Source organism: Schistocerca cancellata, chromosome 12, assembly GCF_023864275.1.
Source record: "Schistocerca cancellata isolate TAMUIC-IGC-003103 chromosome 12, iqSchCanc2.1, whole genome shotgun sequence".
NCBI lineage: Eukaryota > Metazoa > Arthropoda > Insecta > Orthoptera > Acrididae > Schistocerca > Schistocerca cancellata.
In genome coordinates, this window is record NC_064637.1 from 151,929,902 (window position 1) to 151,951,594 (window position 21,693).

Consider the following 21,693-nt stretch of genomic DNA (forward strand, 5'->3'; position numbering starts at 1 on the left):
AGTAAATTTGTAAGACTGGATGTCATGAACTCCTATATATATAATGACCTTTGAACATTACTAAGGTAAATACATTGTTTGTTCTCTATCAAAAACTTTCATTTACTGACTATGCCTATCAGTAGTTAGTGACTTCATTAGTTAGAATCTTTTACTTAGCTGGCAGTATTGGCGCTCGCTTTATTGCAGTAGTTCGAGTAACGAAGATTTTTGTGAGGTAAGTGATTCATGAAACGTATAGGTTATTGTTAGTCATTGCCATTCTTTTGTAGGGATTATTGAAAGTCAGATTGCGTTGCGCTAAAAATACTGTGTGTCAGTTTAGTGATGATCAGAATAAGTAAAGAGAGAAATGTCTGTGAGTACGTTCAGTTTTGCTCAGCTATTTGAAAATCAAATAACATAAGGGGTTTATCAGCAGAGTCATTCATGAATTTTTCTAAGGGAAGGTTAATATATATATATATATATATATATATATATATATATATATATATATATATATATACCTGAAATATCATTTATACGTAATTAAAGGCACGAAATAGTATAAACCGGTTCCACCACATTCACATCAGTAAACGCGACACAAATCACACAGTGGCCTCTCCAAATACTGGAGGTCATTTTGCTGGTCCTTGAACAAGCTTATAAGACGACCCTGGTAAAGTGACTGCCGTCATACAGGAGGTTTCGTGCACGAATGTGGGATAGTCAAGCAGTCTGAAGAACGTGAGAGATACTGGAGTTGGGTACGGGTAGCAGGAGTCGAACTCCGATCCTCCGCCACTAAAAGCGGCGGCTCGCTGTCCTTTGGCTCAGAGCGAAGCTAACGCCCTGCGAAGCAAGGTCAGGGCGGTCCAGAGAAAGGGAGGCCGGCGCTTAGCGAGAAGAAAGCGCACGCGGCCCGCTCAGTCCGCAAAGGGACGCCGAAGGCGAAGGCTGCGACTGAAGACGGGCGCGCGGGTCGAAACGTCTGCTGCCATACTCTCCACCCCACCTCCCATCACAGTTATCCGGTGAGTTCACGGGTTCGCTCAGCCGAGCAGCTCTCTACGCAACGTTGTCTTTCTTTTACTGTACGGCAGTGTCTGTGTAGTTCGATGCAATATTCCTTCCGTCTGACAAGTCCGTGTATGTCCGATGAAATGGACTCCCTATTGACAGCCGTATTAAATTATGTAATGCCTTCGCAAACTGCGAGTACGGTTGTACGACGCCTATACGATTTACTAATATTATATGAAAATTTGTGCCGCAGTGGGACTCCAACCCGGATTTCCTGCTTTACGCGACCAGTCGCCTTAAAAGCCTCGGCCATCCGATCACACCTCCAAGACCGACTAAAACTTCCATATGTCGAAGTGTCTACGTCCCATAGTGCTCCAATAAAAGTCGTGTGATTCTCGCTCGGAGATAGACATCGTATTGCTCGTCATATTACCTCGGTTTGAGACGTAGACGCTAGGCCACATGTGGTCGAGGCGGTAAAGCAGGAAATCCGGGTTCGAGCCCCAGTGGGCACAAATTTCCATATAATACTAGTAACTCGTATAGTAGTTGTACAATCGTATTCGCAATTTGCGAAAGTATTTCACCCTTTTTTTAATTTATTTTTATTAAAAAACAGAGTATTGGTAATGGCTAGGGGAACTGAGAATCATATTTAATGGTCCGCAGCTCGTGGTCGTGCGGTAGCGTTCTCGCTTCCCACGCCCGGGTTCCCGGGTTCGATTCCCGGTGGGGTCAGGGATTTTCTCTGCCTCGTGATGACTGGGTGTTGTGTGCTGTCCTTAGGTTAGTTAGGTTTAAGTAGTTCTAAGTTCTAGGCGACTGATGACCATAGATGTTAAGTCCCACAGTGCTCAGAGCCATTTGAACCATTTGAACATATTTAATGGAATTGCTGAGTAAACACTGAATATGGTACCATATCTTGGCGCAGATCTCTGCATTCGCCTATACTATTGTTAGCATGGAAATTGGAGGACCGGTAGAAGATCTCCGGTACATTTTGCATCCTTTCTACATCTACATGATTACCCTGCAATTCGCAGTTGAGTGCTTACAGGGGTTTCGTAGAGCAGCCTTCAGACTGTTTCTGTACTAAGGTGATTAAAATTCTTCTGGGTATTGTACGCGTCATTGGATAAAATCATGTCTACTACTTCTCAAGTCGCACATCCCCTTTTCTCAACACATGCTAATCGCACAGAGATGAGTGAGACATCGTTAGAAAGGTTTTTTTAACCGGTGTCTGACACTGCATACGGATTTTGTGCTAGAAATTTCTGTTTGTGAAAAATTTTAACAAAAAAGAGACTTGTAACTATTATAGGCCAAATAGTATCGTCGATGCCGAGTTTCGTATCTATATTTTACAAAGCTAACTTATTAATCACGAATAGAAGACTCACTTTTCATATTATCCTATTAGAAATACAATTTAATTTGTTTCAAAGTGCTTATTAACTGGCTAATTTTGTACAGCATTATCACAGATAATAGCCGTGACCACTATGATGGTCCATTATATTTGCCCGTCGTACAAGTTAATTTTTGTGAACGAACACACTTTCCGAAACGACATACATCCTGTAAACTTCTTACGTTCATTAGATCCGTCAGGATTCCCGCCACATGAACTTATACTAAAGAAAAACACTATTGTCATGTTGATAAGTATCTAAAAGAGGGCTTGGTCAACAGTGGATTTACGATTAATGCTTAGCTGCTTGACGCCGGGAAAGATGCTGGAATACCACGGATTAACTTAACACCATCTGATCAAAGGATGCCTCTTCAGCTGAAGAGAAGTGGCATTTGCAATCACTACAAACAAGTCGCAGGGAGAAATGGACGGCAGGATTGTGTTTACCAAATCCCTTCTTTACTGGCGGACAACTGCATGTAGTCTTTTCAAGTGTAGCCGAATAGCCACGCGGGATTAGCCGAGCGGACTCTCTGTAGTAAAAAAACTGAGTTAATAGGTCAACGACGAAATGAAACGGATGTCTTGCGACGTCCGCCACGAGCAGATGCAACGAACTAAGACGAACAAAACGAGATTAAAAAAAAAGCGGTCTAAGGATAGTTTAGGTTAAGTAGTGTGTAAGCTTAGGGACTGATGACCTTAGCAGTTAAGTCCCGTGACATTTCACACAATTTGAACTTTTTTTTTTTTTAGCCGAATAAACTAAAAGTTTTGCATCCCTTAAAGAAAATGAAAAACACGAAGATTACATTCTTACGCCAAATATCGTTTACACTGTAATGGGCTGTAAAAATTTTTTTCATTTTTTTTTCAAAATTCTGTGCGTGAAAATGTACAGGGTTATTACAAATGATTGAAGCGATTTCACAGCTCTACAATAACTTTATTATTTGAGATATTTTCACAATGCTTTGCACACACATACAAAACCTCAAAAAGTTTTTTTAGGCATTCACAAATGTTCGATATGTGCCCCTTTAGTGATTCGGCAGACATCAAGCCGATAATCAAGTTCCTCCCACACTCGGCGCAGCATGTCCCCATCAATGAGTTCGAAAACATCGTTGATGCGAACTCGCAGTTCTGGCACGTTTCTTGGTAGAGGAGGTTTAAACACTGAATCTTTCACATAACCTCACAGAAAGAAATCGTATGGGGTTAAGTCGGGAGAGCGTGGAGGCCATGACATGAATTGTTGATCATGGTCTCCACCACGACCGATCCATCGGTTTTCCAATCTCCTGTTTAAGAAATGCCTAACATAATGATGGAAGTGCGGTGGAGCACCATCCTGTTGAAAGATGAAGTCGGCGCTGTCGGTCTCCAGTTGTGGCATGAGCCAATTTTCCATCATATCCAGATACACGTGTCCTGCAACGTTTTTTTCGCAGAAGAAAAAGGGGCAGTAAACTTTAAACCGTGAGATTGCACAAAACACGTTAACTTTTGGTGAATTGCGAATTTGCTGCACGAATGCGTGAGGATTATCTACCGCCCAGATTCGCACGTTGTGTCTGTTCACTTCACCATTAAGAAAAAAGGTTGCTTCATCACTGAAAACAAGTTTCGCACTGAATGCATCCTCTTCCATGAGCTGTTGCAACCGCGCCGACCGAGCGAGCTGGCGCAGTGGTTAGCACACTGGACTCGCATTCGGGAGGACGACGGTTCAATCCCGCGTTCGGCCATCCTGATTTAGGTTTTCCGTGATTTCCCTAAATCGCTCCAGGCAAATGCCGGGATGGTTCCTTTCAAAGGGCACGGCCGACTTCCTTCCCCGTCCTTCCCTAATCCGATGAGAACGATGATCTCGTAGTTTGGTCTCTTCTCCCAAACCAACCAACCAAACAACCGCGCCGAAAATTCAAAGCGTTTGACTTTGTCATCGGGTGTCAGGGCATGTAGCAATTGTAAACGGTAAGGCTTCTGCTTTAGTCTTTTCCGTAAGATTTTCCAAACCGTCGGCTGTGGGACGTTTAGCTCCCTGCTTGCTTTATTCGTCGACTTCCGCGGGCTACGCGTGAAACTTGCCCGCACGCGTTCAACCGTTTCTTCGCTCACTGCAGGCCGACCCGTTGATTTCCCCTTACAGTGGCATCCAGAAGCTTTAAACTGCGCATACCATCGCCGAATGGAGTTAGCAGTTGGTGGATCGTCGTTGAACTTCGCCCTGAAGTGTCGTTGCACTGTCATGACTGACTGATGTGAGTGCATTTCAAGCACGACATACGCTTTCTCGGCTCCTGTCGCCATTTTGTCTCACTGCGCTCTCGAGCGCTCTGGTGGCAAAAACCTGAAGTGCGGCTTCAGCCGAACAAAACCTTCTGAGTTTTTCTACGTATCTGTAGCGTGTCGTCACCATATGTCAATGAATGGAGTTACAGTGAATTTATGAAATCGCTTCAATCATTTGTAATAGCCCTGTATATATAAGGATGTATCATAAATTCGTAATTATTATTTCACGTCGTTTAGTTCATTTTGCAAGACTTTTCTCTTCATTCCCACAACTACCCTTATTTCAGTGACTACACTTATTCCAGGTAATATCAGTATTTAAAATTTTATGATTTTAAATAATGATATGTGGAAGTTTCGCAATGATCCGCTAGTACTTTAAAACGTAAATTATCAGACCGTCGTTTCGGTAGTATTAAGAGCCGTGAGGGAAGCAGTTGTAATAAGGGCGAAGCATCCGTTCAACAGTTTTAAAGTATTTCATACAGTGGTGCCTTACAATACCCACAACAATTTTAATCGTCTTGATACTGGCCGCGAAAGCTGATATAGTTATATTTGTCTGCTGTTCCACTTTCGAAGAGCACGTGGTAAAAATGAGTATTTAAATGTTAACGCGCGATCTCTTATGTCTCTTAGTGTATTATGATACCCGCTTCCCCATACATAAGTGAGGGTGTACAAAATTTTTTGCCATTCGGAAAGAAAAACTGGTCACCGAAATTTCATGAAAACTCGCCGCAACACAAAACGCCTTTGGAACATCCTGGCAGGTTTTTTTCCCGAGATTTTTTATTATTATTCATCAAAAACAGTAACAAAAATGCCTACAATGAAATGACATAAATAAGGTGACAGATAATTGCAGTCATAAATTACAGCATTCAAAAAATGAGTCTTTAGCAGTAGCACAATTTAGCACCTTCACTGTCACCTTCAACTGGTGACAGATCAGCATGCACATTTTCTTCTTCTGCAGCCTGAGGTTCCTCATCATCATTTCCCAGACCCAAATTAATCATTCAGTAAGTCCTTGATGTGTGTTCCTTCCAGGGTAAATTACATGGACAGAAGAGCAGTCCCGAACAGCGACATCGCAAAATACTTCACTGCCTTGTTATTTTTGTCAGTTCCAGCCTTCTAAACGCATCCATAGGGAGTTCAAAATCTTCCTTTACATCAGACACCAGATGTTTGTCGCCATATTCTTGTATCTGCTGTACTACTGATTTATTTTTCATGTGTGACTTGCAGGTGAGGTTAGGGTCGGGAACGTGACCCAACCCATTCCCTCTCTACTAGGAATCCAGTTCCTAAGATATACCCATTCGGTTGAAGACAATTCGGAGCATGTTACCATATTTCTTATTGTGATTCTGATATTTGAGTATTTTCTCGAATTCATTTTCCATATACATCTTGTATTCAATATGTTCATCGCTCCCAATATTGTCAAAAACGTAACCAAATCACTGCGTTATTTTTTGCCTGAGGGTAGTAACTTTCCTCTGGTCTGAAGAAAATGTTAGTCGGTACATTGTTTGCTGAAGTTCTTGTTATTTGAGCAATTTTCTCCCTGGTCCACCTCCAGTTGATAATCCGATCTCCACAAGTGTAACGATGAGGCACACTATCAACGAGGTGGCATTTGCTGCAGAGGTTTGTGTCACTTAAACCGATGGCAAAGAGGCGCTCATTACTGCTGATGATGTTACTGACTACCTTGTACCACGCTGTTCTCACGTCAGACGAAAGAACATCACTACTGATGTTTTTCCAGACCACATTCCATGCTATTTCAGCATATTTGGTTTCTATGTTATTTTTCCTTTCATGTTTCCGTCTTTCAGCTAAAATCGCCTTTGCTGTAGCGTTTTTGGAGTTTAAAATCTTTTTGCTGAGATAACTTAGTTCAAGATAATACTCCTTAATGTGTTTTAGCTTAAAACTTATTTTTTGTATATTTATCGGCGGCTCTACACTTTCTGGCCTGACAATATGGTATAGTTTTAAGGCTGTGTGACCGGTCCCAGATTCAAACTTTGACCCTTTGCCGGCAAGCGATCGACTGACTGGGCTACGCGAGCACGTGTGACGACCCGTCCTCACAGCTGTACTTCAGCCATTGCCTCGTCTCCTACTGCCCAAACTTCACCCAAGCTGCCCTCCTGGAACAAAAGGATACTGCGGAAACACGCTCCAGCTATAGCCTGGGGGACTGTTTCGTTTGCACTTCTGAGAAGTCTGGAAGATAGGAGATGAGGTACTCGCGGAAGGAAAGATGTGAGGGGCGGTTGTGAGTCGTGCTCGGGTAGAGTGCTTGCCCGCGGAGGGCCAAGCTCCAAAGTTCGAGTCCCGGTCCAATACACATTGTTAATCTGTCTGGGAGTTTCAGATCGGAGCAGACTCGGTTGCAGAGTGGAAAGTTATTTTGTAAAAACGCCATTGTTTTAATGACTGCCCCCGCCAAACACGCTTATCACATCCCTGACACACACTCTTCTACTTGGCAGCAATATAAAACGATCTGCCCTGCTTTCAACTGTATAGGTGTTTTTCGTCAGTCTTATCTAGTAAGGATCCCATACCGTACAGCAATACTCCAGAAGACGGTGAGCAAGACTAGTGCAGGCAGTCTCTTTATTAGATTTCTTGCTCTTATCTAACAAGGGAAACTCCCCGTGATACCCTCCCCCCCCCCCCCCCCCCCTAAGATTTAGTGGCCGAGCGGTTCTAGGCGCTGCAGTCTGGAACCGCACGACCGCTACGGTCGCAGGTTCGAATCCTGCCTCGGGCATGGATGTGTGTGATGTCCTTAGGTTAGTTAGGTTTAAGTAGTTCTAAGTTCTAGGGGACTTATGACCACAGCAGTTGAGTCCCATAGTGCTCAGAGCCATTTGAGCCTAAGATTTAGTGGTAAGATGGCCCAGTGGAGACCCCGTTAAAAACTGAACACATATCAAGCATGAAAACAGGAAGAAGGTGTATGGCTGTGAAAAAAAAAGGAAAACAGAAACAGTGCAACGTGGAGTGAAGTTGATTAGCCACGCCGTCGTGGTTGTGTGGTCGAGGTATACCCGGCACAGTAGCTCAGCATGTTCGGTCAGAGGGCTAACTGCATTCTGGAATAAAAAAAAAAAAAACTGAGGGGATGGATCAACGATGCATTTGAACGAAAGTCATGGGACGTCCGTCCCGAACAAATGCAACGAACCATAACGAACACAGTGAGACTTTTTTTTTAAATAAAGCACTGGACTCCATCCTGCCATTAACGTGCCTATTCGCTGTATTCACACTTGTGTCTGCCTCGTCGTGCAACGTCCGTTCGCAACAGCGAAGGCACCTCCAGACATACGCGCTTCCTGTTTGTTCTACACAAGTACCGCACGTCATGACTCTTGCGTTCCGTTTTGGAAGTACTGACTCCCGGGTTCCTTTGTTGCGACGTAGTTCATACCCGTCTATTTGTTGTTTTCATTTCTGTGTGAGGTCTATGCGGCATCTCGACTGGTCTTACTGTTCGTCACATTCACTTGCGACGCTGATATATTCTTACCACATGGTTAACATTCTACAACCAGTCCATAGTACGGAAATTGCCAAGACTTCAGACGCACAAGAGACACGTCAAATGATCGGACGCAAATTTAATAATTTTGCGGAAAAAAAGGAAAAAGATGGGGCGCGAGGGAGGTTTGAACACGGATCTGCCGCTTCGCAGGCCAACACTGTGACCACTTAACCCCGACGCCGTCGTTCTAGCAGCTTGCTCTCTCTATATATCTTGAGCTTGGACCATTCTGTGGTGTCACCGCCAGACACCACACTTGCTAGGTGGTAGCTTTAAATCGCTTGCGGTCCATTAGTACATGTCGGACCCGCGTGTCGCCACTGTCAGTAATTGCAGACAGAGCGCCACCACACGGCAGGTCTAGAGAGACATACTAGCACTCGCCCCAGTTGTACGACGACTTTGCTAGCGACTACACTGACGAAGCCTTTCTCTCATTTGCCGACAGATAGTTAGAATAGCCTTCAGCTAAGTCCATGGCTACGACCTAGCAAGGCGCCACTAACCATATCTGAGAGGCTCACTTGTATTATCAAGGGCGATGTACCACAAGGATGAATTAAAGTTAAGTAAACAGAAGCTCCATACTTTTCTTTATAGCATTCATTAAGTATCCTGTTTCAGACCTCACGCCAGCCGGCGTGTGTGTACGCGTGCATTTCGGCTACTTCCGAGTGGCGTGGCTGTCTTGCAACGCCACAACACATTCACTGCTCTTTTTTTTTTTTTTTTTGGCCGTTCAGCACACCACCTTCCTGTTTTTATGCTCTATCTGTGTCCAGATTTTGACGGGTTACCAACTGGGCTACCTTAGCACAGAATCTGAGGCGGTTGCGTTGGGCCGTTTTAAGTGTTCTGGTCCTAAAACACAGTTTATGATTCGCGTTACCCATTTCAGCTTTTGTATGATAGTTCCAATTTAAGACTTCACAACTGTAATTTAGTTGACTCGAAATCCTTTAGATTCGTGTGATTTATTGTGTAGGCGAAATTTAACAAAACTTTTTAACTAGCACCTCACGCTTTTAATTATTCAGGGACAATTGCCACATTTTACACCATACATGTATCTTGTCTATAAATCTTTGTCATTCATTTCGCTCTTCTGACGACCTTACAACACTATGTGATCAAAAGTACCCGGACACCCGAAAAACATACTAGGTGCATTGCGCTGCCATTTACTGCCAGGTACTCCATATCAGCGACCTCAGTAGTCATTAGACATCGTGAGAGAGCAGAATGGGGCGCTCCGTGGAAATCATGGACTTCGAACGTGGTCAGGTGATTGGGTGTCACTTGTGTCATACATCTGTACGCGAGATTTCCACACTTATAAATATCCCTAGGTCGACTGTTTCCGATGTGATAGTGGAGTAGAAACGTGAAGGGACACGTACGTCTCAAAAGCGTACAGGCCGACCTCGTCTGTTGACTGACAGAGACCGCCAACAGTTGAAGAGGGTCGTAATGTGTAATAGCCAGACATCTATCCAGACCATCACACAGGAACTCCAAACTGTATCAGGATACACTGCAAGTACTATGACAGTTAGAGATGAGAAAACTTCGATTTCAAGGTCGAGAGGCTGTTCATAAGCCGCACATCACAACGGTTAATTGCCAAACGACGCCTCGCTTGGTGTAAAGAGTGTAAAGATTGGACGACTGAACAGTGGAAAAACGTTGTGTGGAGTGACGAATCACGGTACACAATGTGGCGATCCGATGGAAGGGTGTGGGTATGGCGAGTGCCCGGTGAACGTCATCTGCCACCGTGTGTACTGCCAACAGTAAAATTCAGAGATGGTGGTGTTATGGTGTGGTCTTTCACCCCTTGTTGTTTTGCGTGGCACTATCACAGCACAGGCCTACATTGATGGTTTAAGCACCTTCTTGCTTCCCACCGTTGAAGATCAATTCTGCGATTGCGGTTGCATCTTTTAACACGATCGAGTACCTGTTCATTATGCACGGCCTGTGGCGGAGTGGTTACACGACAATAACATCCCTGTAATGGACTGGCGTGGGCAGTCCTGACCTGAATCCTGTAGAACACCTTTGGGATGTTTTGGAACGCCGACTTCGTGCCAGGCCTCACAACCGACATCGATACCTCTCCACAGTGCAGCACTCCGTGAAGAATGGGCTGCCATTCCCCAAGGAAGCTTCCAGCCCCTGATTGAACGTATGCCTGCGAGAGTGGAAGCTGTCATCAAGCCTAAGGATGGGCCAACACCATATTGAATTCCACCATTACTGATGGCCGGCGCCAGGAACTTGTAAGCCATTTTCAGCCTGGAGTCCGGATACTTTTGATGGCATAGTGTAAACGGTAAACGACAGCGCCATGTGCAAACTTTTTATATGTCGTTATTCACTCGTCTCAGAATTCTATTATGACATCTCCAGAGATGTATTATATAATGGCATTTATTGTTGACAATACCCACTCATTCAGAACGAACTGTAAAATTCCTACTAGATGCAAAAACGGTATGCACTTGGATGACTCCTTCTCAATCACTGAATTTCATTTTCAGTAGGACTCCATGACAGCTGAATAAAAATTGTGTGATACGCCCAGTGCGTTCAGATATCGGCTGGAAAGTTTCCTCGTTGGACACTCTTCGTATTCTGTACAGTAGTTCGCACAGTAGTTGTTAACTTTTCCCTCAAATGTGTTATTTACTGGTACACATCCTTAAAACTATTTTCGTGTTATATCAATTTTTTACTTTGTTTTATGTAACATGTTCTGATCATTTTTTCCAAAGCTGCACTGGCTCGTTCGACGAAGAAATAACTTTGGTTTACAATATGAAAAAAAAAGCACACGAGCAGGATTCGAACACAGTACCTCCAGCGCTGTAGCCGTGAACCTTTACCGCTGCGCAATGCTGACTTGCTCGGAATATATGTAATGTTACGGGTATACAAGCGCGCAATGAACTTCAAAATCGATTTTATCGAAAACCAAGGCCTGTCGCTAAAAAACCGGACGGTCAGGTACTCGGGGTAAGTGCCTCTACGGGGTGCATTCAAGTTCTGAGGCCTGCGATTTTTTTTTCTCCGGACTGGAAAGAGATAGAAACATGCGCATTGTTTTAAAATGAGGCCGCGTTCATTGTCAATACGTCCCAGAGATGGCAGCACCGTACGGCAGATGGAATTTTACCGCCAGCGGCGAGAATGAGAACAGTTTTAAATACTTAAAATGGCGACGTTTTCCTTACTTGAACAGCGTGCAATCATTCGTTTTCTGAATTTGCGTGGTGAGAAACCAATTGAAATTCATCGACAGTTGAAGGAGACGTGGTGATGAAGTTATGGATGTGTCGAAAGTGCGTTCGTGGCTGCGACACTTTAATGAAGACAGAACATCGTGTGACAACAAACCGAAACAACCTCGGGCTCGCACAAGCCGGTCTGACGACATGATCGAGAACGTGGAGAGAATTGTTTTGGGGGATCGCCGAATGACTGTTGAACAGATCGCCTCCAGAGTTAGCATTTCTGTGGGTTCTGTGCACACAGTCCTGCATGACGACCTGAAAATGCGAAAAGTGTCATCCAGGTGGGTGCCACGAATGCTGACGGACGACCACACAGCTGCCCGTGTGGCATGTTGCCAAGCAATGTTGCCGCACAACGACAGCACGAATGGGACTTTCTTTTCGTCGGTTGTGACAATGGATGAGACATGGATGCCATTTTTCAATCCAGAAACAAAGCGCCAGTCAGCTCAATGGAAGCACACAGATTCACCGCCACCAAAAAAATTTCGGGTAACCGCCAGTGCTGAAAAAATGATGGTGTCCATGTTCTGGGACAGCGAGGGCCTAATCCTTACCCATTGCGTTCCAAAGGGCACTACAGTAACAGGTGCATCCTACGAAAATGTTTTGAAGAACAAATTCCTTCCTGCACTGCAAGAAAAGCGTCCGGGAAGGGCTGCGCGTGTGCTGTTTCACCAAGACAACGCACCCGCACATCGATCTAACGTTACGCAACAGTTTCTTCGTGATAACAACTTTGAAGTGATTCCTCATGCTCCCTACTCACCTGACCTGGCTCCTAGTGACTTTTGGCTTTTTCCAACAGTGAAAGACACTCTCCGTGGCCGCACATTCACCAGCCGTGCTGCTATTGCCTCAGCGTTTTTCCTGTGGTCAAAACAGACTCCTAAAGAAGCCTTCACCGCTGCCATGGAATCATGGCGTCAGCGTTGTGAAACATGTGTACGTCTGCAGGGCGATTACGTCGAGAAGCAACGCCAGTTTCATCGATTTCGGGTGAATAGTTAATTAGAAAAAAAATCGGAGGCCTTAGAACTTGAATGCACCTCGTACAACATATTTGAAGCGCATCAAAAACCGTGATTTACAGTGTGGAGGGTCCCCTTGCCAGTGGACGTCCAGTTCCGGTACTGGCGTCCAAATTCCAGCCTACGTCACCGACCAACAGCAGCCAGCATGGATAGGTGCATCAAGTGTAAGTTCCTGCTGCAGAGGCCAATACGTAGCAGCGTTCGCTGACCAGTCATTGAGGATACTCTGCTGGTAGCCCCCTGGTTTATCGGGGCGGTCAGTTGCTCAATAGTGGTACGCCTGTTCGCTCGTACGCTACTCCGCGGCTGTTATTCACGCCTGTCATGAATGGCCCGTGCTGCACTACAGTTGCTTCGGCGCTGCTTTAGGATAGCGACATTTTGACACGCCCCTATACTCGTAATTTCCCATTCTTAGCGGGGTTATGAAAATTCGAAGAAAAATCTATTGCGCGATTTCTAGGTTTCGTCGCGCTCAAGAACGTAACCAATAGTTAGTAACCATAAAACGTAGGCACACATTTGTTCCAGTATCACCTGTTCAAAATCTGCTGCATGGTCGGCAAAGTGTATTTGGAGACAGTTATGTTTGAATTTATATTCATAATTCTGTTAATCTACTACACCCAGTAGTGTACATTACTTCTCAATTCTACATCCCTTTTTCAGATGGTTCAAATGGTTCTGAGCACTATGGGACTTAACATCTGAGGTCATCAGACCCCTAGAATTTAGAGCTACTTAAACCTAACTAAGCTAAGGACATGACACACATTCGTCCCCGAGGCAGGATTCAAACCTGCGACCGTAGCGGTCACGCGGTTCCACACTGAAGCACCTAAAACCGCTCGGTCACAGAGGCCAGCCAACATCCATTTTTCACAACACATGCTAATCGCACAAGGATGAATGGTTTATGGTTATAAAGGCTGTTTAGCCGGCTTCTGACACTGAGTACCAATATCGCAATAAAACTGTTTGTAGATAGTTTTAACATAAAAGAGACTTTTAACTGTCTCAGGCGAAAGGTCATCATGGATTCCCAGCTTCAGTTGCGAAGCTAACTTATTAACCACGAGTAAGAGTCTCGCTTTTCATATTATCTTATTACAAATACCATTTATTTGTATTAAAGTACTTATTACCTGGATGATATGTGTACAGCGTTGTCATAGGTAATTACCGTGATCAATATCTCTGCCCGTCGTACAAAAAAAATGGTTCAAATGGCTCTGAGCACTATGGGACTTAACTGCTGTGGTCAATAGTCCCCTAGAACTTAGAACTACTTAAACCTAACTAACCTAAGGACATCACACACATCCATGCCCGAGGCAGGATTCGAACCTGCGACCGTAGCGGTCACGTGGTTCCAGACTGAAGCGCCTAGAACCGCACGGCCACCACGGCCGGCGCCCGTCGTACAAACTGAGTTTTCTAAACGGAAACACTTTCCCAAATGACGAATAGTTTTGTCATCGTCGCCTTGAATTGTGATTTACCTACTGCTACTGCGGCCTACCGTGCGCCTGCAACTGTAAAACTACTGACAGTGCTGGCAGTCCGTGATGTATGTCCGTCCATGAAGCCTGGACAAACATTCCGAATGCAAAACACATTTCTGGACAGTTGGAAATACAGCGATACATTCGTGATTAGCCTGTTATTTCACGTCGATCGGTTCATTTTCTCTTCATTCTCGCAACTACCCTTGTCCCAGCAACTACACTTATTCCATACACTGTCATTATTTAAAAATTATAAAAGTGAGAAAGTTTGGCACGGTTCCCATGGTCCTGTTAAATGGTAAAAGGTTGTTATGGTGGTGTACTTCCCTCCCGTCTGCTGCACGATCGATATGACTGGTGGACAGCGAAACATCATTTCTCCTGAGTCGAAACGAGGCCCCGGGAGTAGACAACATTCCATTTGAACTACTGACAGCCTTGGGAGAGCCAGTCCTGACAAAACTCTACCATCTGGTGAGCAAGATGTATGAGACAGGCGAAATGCCCCCAGACTTCAAGAAGAATATAATAATTCCAATCCCAAAGAAAGCGGGTGCTGACAGATGTAAAAATTACTGAACTATCAGTTTAATAAGTCACAGCTGCAAAATACTAACGAGAATTCTTTACAGTCGAATGGAAAAACTGGTAGAACTGGTTTGGATTACGTAGAAATGATGGAACACGTGAGGCAATACTGATCTTACGACTTATCTTAGAACAAAGATTAAGGAAAGGCAAACCTACGTTTCTAGCAATTGTAGACTTAGAGAAAGCTTTTGACAATGTCTACTGGAATACTCTCTTTCAAATTCTAGAGGTGGCAGGGGTAAAATACAGGGAGAGAAAGGCTATTTACAATTTGTACAGAAACCAGATGGCAGTTATAAGAGTCGAGGGGCATGAAAGGGAAGCAGTGGTTGGGAAGGGAGTGAGACAGGGTTGTAGCCTGTTCCAGATGATATTCAATTTGTATTTTGAGCAAGCAGTAAAGGAAACAAAAGAAAAGTTCGCAGTAGGTATTAAAATCCATGGAGAAGAAATAAAAACTTTGAGGTTCGCTGATGACTTTGTAATTCTGTCAGAGACAGCAAAGGACTAGGAAGAGCAGTTGAACGGAATGGAGAGTGTCTTGAAAGGAGGATATAAGATGAACATCAACAAACGCAAAATGAGGATAATGGAATGTAGTCCAATTGAGTCGGGTGATGCTGAGTGAATTAGATTAGAAAATGAGACGCTTAAAGTAGTAAATGAGTTTTGCCATTTGGGGAGCAAAATAACTGATGATGGTCGAAGTAGAGAGGATATAAAATGTGGACTGGCAATGACAGGGAAAGCGTTTCTGAAGAAGAGGAATTTGTTAACATCGAGTATAGATTTAAGTGTCAGGAGGTCGTTTATGAAAGTATTTGTATGTAGTGCAGCCATGCATGGAAGTGAAACGTGGACGATAAATAGTTTAGACGGGAAGAGAATAGAAGCTTTCGAAATGTGGTGCTACAGAAGAATGCTGACGATTAGATGGGTAGAGCACGTAACTAATGAGGAGGTACTGAACAGAATAGGGGAGAAGAGAAGTTTGTGGCACAACTTGACTAGAAGAAGGGATCGGTTGGTAGGACATGTTCTGAGGCATCAAGGGATCACTAATTTAGTACTGGAGGGCAGCGTGGAGGGTAAAAGTCGTATAGGGAGACCAAGAGATGAATACATTAAGCAGATTCAGAAAAATGTAGGTTGCAGTAAGTACTGGGAGATGAAGAAGCCTGCACAGGATAGAGTAGCTTGGAGAGCTGCATCAAACCAGTCTCAGGTCTGAAGACCACAACAACAACAACATTTATGAACATGGTGGAACCTTCGCAGCAATCTCCTAAACTTAGTGTGTTGTGAGATTTCCAGCAGATTCAAATGTGTGCTTTCAAATCCTGATTTCTGTGAATTAGTTTGCGACAGTATTAAGTGTCTGTGTGTGTACATTTTATTAGACACTGAACGCAAGAGGTGAAACTCACGGGAGAGGCTGTTGACGGAATAATATCCGTTCTTGCACTGTGCTGTGGGTGTGGAGTGGAGGTTTTGCACCGCGCAATTCCGCCTCCGCACACGGGCTGGCCGGTTGTCCGGCTGTACAGTCAGAGCACCGCTAAGCCACTTAAAACGCCTTTTCTCTTCTCCCACGCTCACACTATATACAAGCACGACCATTCCCATGCCCCAAGGACGAGCTCCTCGAATCGCGCAACGCAGTTCCAACTCGCTTCGTTTACGCGATACACAGGCCGAATCTACGCCGGAAATCGGAGATTATCAACGATTAACAACTGCCAGAGAAGCGCAATACGTTCTAACTACGGATATAGATTCTTTGGATGTTCGGAAAAAGGTTGGCAGAACACAAGTTGGCAGAACTGTTTTTCGTAGAAAGGCGATTGTTTTTTAATTCGTTCTACTGTTGCGTAACATTCAGCTCTTGCGGTCAACTGATGAAAGCTGCTTAATGCCACGTGTACGCCTACATCTATACTCTGAAAACCACCGTGAGTTCCATGGCAAGAGGTACGTGTCATTGTGCCAGTTACACCACTGGCCATTAAAATTGCTACACCACGAAGATGACGTGCTACATACGCGAAATTTAACCGACAGAAAGAAGATGCTGTGATATGCAAATGATTAGCTTTTCAGAGCATTCACACAAGGCTGGCGCCGTTGGCGACACCTACAACGTGCTGACATGGGGAAAGTTTCCAACCGATTTCTCATACAGAAACAGCAGTTGACCGGCGTTGCCTGGTGAAACGTTGTTGTGATGCCTCGTGTAAGGAGGAGAAATGCGTACCGTCACGTTTCCGACTTTGATAAAGGTCCGATTGTAGCCTATCGCGATTGCGGTTTATCGTATCGCGACATTGCTGCTCGCGTTGTTCGAGATCCAATGACTGTTAGCAGAATATGGAATGGGTTCAGGAGGGTAATGCGGAACGCCGTACTGGATCCCAACGGCCTCGTATCACTACCAGTTGAGATGACAGGCATCTTATCCGCATGGCTGTAACGGATCGTGCAGCCACGTCTCGATTCCTGAGTCAACAGATGGGGACGTTTGCAAGACAACAACCATCTGCACGAACAGTTCCACGACGTTTGCAGCAGCATGGACTATCAGCTCGCAGAACGTGGCTGCGGTTACTCTTGACGCTGTATCACAGACAGGAGCTCCTGCGATGGTGTACTCAAAGACGAACCTGGGTGCACGAATGGCAAAACGTCATTTTTTTGGATAAATCCAGGTTCTGTTTACAGCATCACGATGGTCGCAGCCGTGATTGGCGACATCGCGGTGAACGCACATTGGAAGCGTGTATTCGTCATCACCATACTGGCGCATAACCCAGCGTGATGGTATGGGGTGCCATTGGTTACACGTGTCGGTCACCTCTTGTTCACATTGTTGGCACTTTGAACGGTGGACGTTACATTTCAGATGCGTTACGACCCGTGGCTCTACCCTTCATTCGATCCCTGCGAAACCCTACATTTCAGCAGGATAATGCACGACCGCATGTTGCAGGTCCTGTACGGGCCTTTCTGGATACAGAAAATGTTCGACTGCTGCCCTGGCCAGCACGTTCTCCAGATCTCTCACCAATTGAAAACATCTGGTCAATGGTGGCCGAGCAACTGGCTCTTCACAATACGCCAGTCACTACTTTTGATGCACTGTCGTACTCTGTTGAAGCTGCATGGGCAGCTGTACCTGTACACGCCATCCGAGCTTTGTTTGACTCAATGCCCAGGCGTATCAAGGCCGTTATTACGGCCAGAGGTGGTTGTTCTGGGTACTGATTTCTCAGGATCTGTGCACCCAAATTGCGTGTAAATGTAATCACATGTCCAGTTCTAGTATAATATATTTGTCCAATGAATACCCGTTTATCATCTGCATTTCTTCTTGGTGTAGCAATTTTAATGGCCAGTAGTATATTCCCGTTCACTTATGGAGCCCGGGAAGAATGATTGTTTGAATGCCTCTCTGCGTACAGTAATTGTTCTAATCTTGTCTTCATGATACCAATGTGAGCGATACATAGGGGTTGCAGTATATTCCTAATCATTTAAAGCCGGTTTTTGAAACGTTGTTAATAGAGTTTCTCGGGATAGTTTACGTCTATCATCAGTATCCCCGTGACATTCTACAACGGATCAAACAAACCTCTGATCATTCGTGCTGTCCTTTTCTATATGCGTTCAGATCCCCTATTAGGCTTATATGGTGCGGATTTCACACACTTGAGAAATATTCTAGAACCGGTCGCACGAGTAATTTGTAAGCAATCTCCTTTGGAGAGTCATTGCACTTACCCTGTACTCTGCCAATACATCGAACCACCTGCTTCACTCACTAGTGAGTCTATGTGATCATTCCATTTAATGCCCATACAAAGTGTCACACCCGGGCATTTGTATCAGTTGTTCGATTGCAACAGTCTCGTTGATGTTATAGTCATAGGATACTACGTTTTCTACGTTTTGTGAAGTGCAAAATTTTACACTTCTGAACATTTAAAGCAAGTTGCCAATCTCTGCACCCCTCCGTAATCTTATCAAAATCTGACTGAATATTTATACAGCTTCTTTCAGATAGTACTTCATTACAGACAACTAAATCATCTGCAAAAAGTCTGATTTTATTATTATTATTATTGTCTGCAATCTCATTAACATAAAACATGAACAGGAAAGGTCCCTGGGGCACACCTGAAGTTACTTAAAGATCTCACGATGACTCTACATCCAAGATAACATTTTACGTCGTCCCTACTAAAAAGTCGTCAATCGAGTCACAAATTTCATTTCATACTATGACCATAATTTTTACAATAAGCGCAGGTGTGGTACTGAGTCAAATGCTTTTCGGAAACCGTGAAACACAGTGTCTACCTGATTGCCCTGATCCAGAGCTTTCAGTACGTCATCTGAGAAAACTGCGTGTCGGGCTTCACCTCATCGATTTATTCGAAATCCATGCTGGGGTAGCATTGAGGTGGTCATTTTGTTGAAGATACCTCATTATGTTTGAGCTCAGAGTATGTTCTAAGATTCTGCAGTGTTTAGGTGTTGAATTTTGTAACGTTGTTGCTTTAATTTGTTCTGTAAGCGGTGCTGATATACAATAAAAGCGGGTTAAAAGCTGTGAGCTGTCTGGGGAAGTTAACCTTGCATTACTGCGCAACTGTTTCACCAGGTATCCTGTCTAGCTTACCAAATTCCCAACCAGGCTAACATTAATTATAATCTTTTAATAGTCATACGACAACCGGTGATATATATATATATATATATATGTTGTTGTTGTTGTGGTCTTCAGTTCTGAGACTGGTTTGATGCAGCTCTCCATGCTACTCTATCCTGTGCAAGCTTCTTCATCTCCCAGTACCTACTGCAACCCACATCCTTCTGAATCTGCTTAGTGTATTCATTACTTGGTCTCCCCCTACGATTTTTACCCTCCACGCTGCCCTCCAATATTAAATTGGTGATCCCTTGATGCCTCAGAACATGTCCTACCAACCGATCCCTTCTTCTGGTCAAGTTGTGCCACAAACTTCTCTTCTCCCCAATCCTATTCAATACTTCCTCATTAGTTATGTGATCTACCCATCTAATCTTCAGCATTCTTCTGTAGCACCACATTTCTAAAGCTTCTATTCTCTTCTTGTCCAAACTATTTACCGTCCATGTTTCACTTCCATACATGGCTACACTCCATACAAATACTTTCAGAAATGACTTCCTGACACTTAAATCTATACTCGATGTTAACAAATTTCTCTTCTTCAGAAACGCTTTCCTTGCCATTGCCAGTCTACATTTTATATCCTCTCTACTTCGACCATCATCAGTTATTTTGCTCCCCAGATAGCAAAACACCTTTACTACTTTAAATGTCTCATTTCCTAATCTAATTCCCTCAGCATCACCCGACTTAATTCGACTACATTCCATTATCCTCGTTTTGCTTTTGTTGATGTTCATCTTATATCCTCCTTTCAAGACACTGTCCATTCCGTTGAACTGCTCTTCCAGGTCCTTTGCTGTCTCTGACAGAATTACAATGTCATCGGCAAACCTCAAGGTTTTTATTTCTTCTCCATGGATTTTAATACCTACTCCGAATTTTTCTATTGTTTCCTTTACTGCTTGCTCAATATACAGATTGAATAACATCGGGGAGAGGCTACAAACCTGTCTCACTCCCTTCCCAATCACTGCTTCCCTTTCATGTCCCTCGACTCTTATAACTGCCATCTGGTTTATGTACAAATTGTAAATAGCCTTTCGCTCCCTGTATTTTACCCCTGCCACCTTTAGAATTTGAAAGAGAGTATTCCAGTCAACATTGTCAAAAGCTTTCTCTAAGTCTACAAATGCTAGAAACGTAGGTTTGCCTTTCCTTATTCTTTCTTATAAGATAAGTCGTAAGGTCAGTATTGCCTCACGTGTTCCAGTATTTCTACGGAATCCAAACTGATCTTCCCCGAGGTCAGCTTCTACTAGTTTTTCCATTCGTCTGTAAAGAATTCGTGTTAGTATTTTGCAGCTGTGGCTTATTAAACTGATTGTTCGGTAATTTTCACATTTGTCAACACCTGCTTTCTTTGGGATTGGAATTATTATATTCTTCTTGAAGTCTGAGGGTATTTCGCCTGTTTCATACATCTTGCTCACCAGATGGTAGAGTTTTGTCAGGACTGGCTCTCCCAAGGCCGTCAGTAGTTCCAATGGAATGTTGTCTACTCCGGGGGCCTTGTTTCGACTCAGGTCTTTCAGTGCTCTGTCAAACTCTTCACGCAGTATCGTATCTCCCATTTCATCTTCATCTACATCCTCTTCCATTTCCATAATATTGTCCTCAAGTACATCGCCCTTGTATAGACCCTCTATATACTCCTTCCACCTTTCTGCTTTCCCTTCTTTGCTTAGAACTGGGTTTCCATCTGAGCTCTTGATGTTCATACTAGTGGTTCTCTTATCTCCAAAGGTCTCTTTAATTTTCCTGTAGGCAGTATCTATCTTACCCCTAGTGAGATAAGCCTCTACATCCTTACATTTGTCCTCTAGCCATCCCTGCTTAGCCATTTTGCACTTCCTGTCGATCTCATTTTTGAGACGTTTGTATTCCTTTTTGCCTGCTTCATTAACTGCATTTTTATATTTTCTCCTTTCATCAATTAAATTCAATATTTCTTCTGTTACCCAAGGATTTCTATTAGCCCTCGTCTTTTTACCTACTTGATCCTCTGCTGCCTTCACTACTTCATCCCTCAGAGCTACCCATTCATCTTCTACTGTATTTCTTTCCCCCATTCCTCTCAATTGTTCCCTTATGCTCTCCCTAAAAGTCTGTACAACCTCTGGTTCTTTCAGTTTATCCAGGTCCCATCTCCTTAAATTCCCACCTTTTTGCAGTTTCTTCAGTTTCAATCTACAGGTCATAACCAATAGATTGTGGTCAGAGTCCACATCTGCCCCTGGAAATGTC

At 44.0% G+C, this 21,693-nt stretch overlaps 1 protein-coding gene across 1 annotated transcript in view; it reads left to right on the forward strand.

Moving 5' to 3' along the window:
- Positions 1–843: 843 nt before the first annotated feature.
- Positions 844–21,693, forward strand: part of LOC126109740 (putative defense protein 3) — a 127,497-nt gene continuing 106,647 nt past the window's right edge. The window contains exon 1 of the mRNA XM_049914795.1: positions 844–1,019. The gene's annotated coding sequence lies outside the window, so the exon portion shown is untranslated. The remainder of the gene's footprint in view (positions 1,020–21,693) is intronic.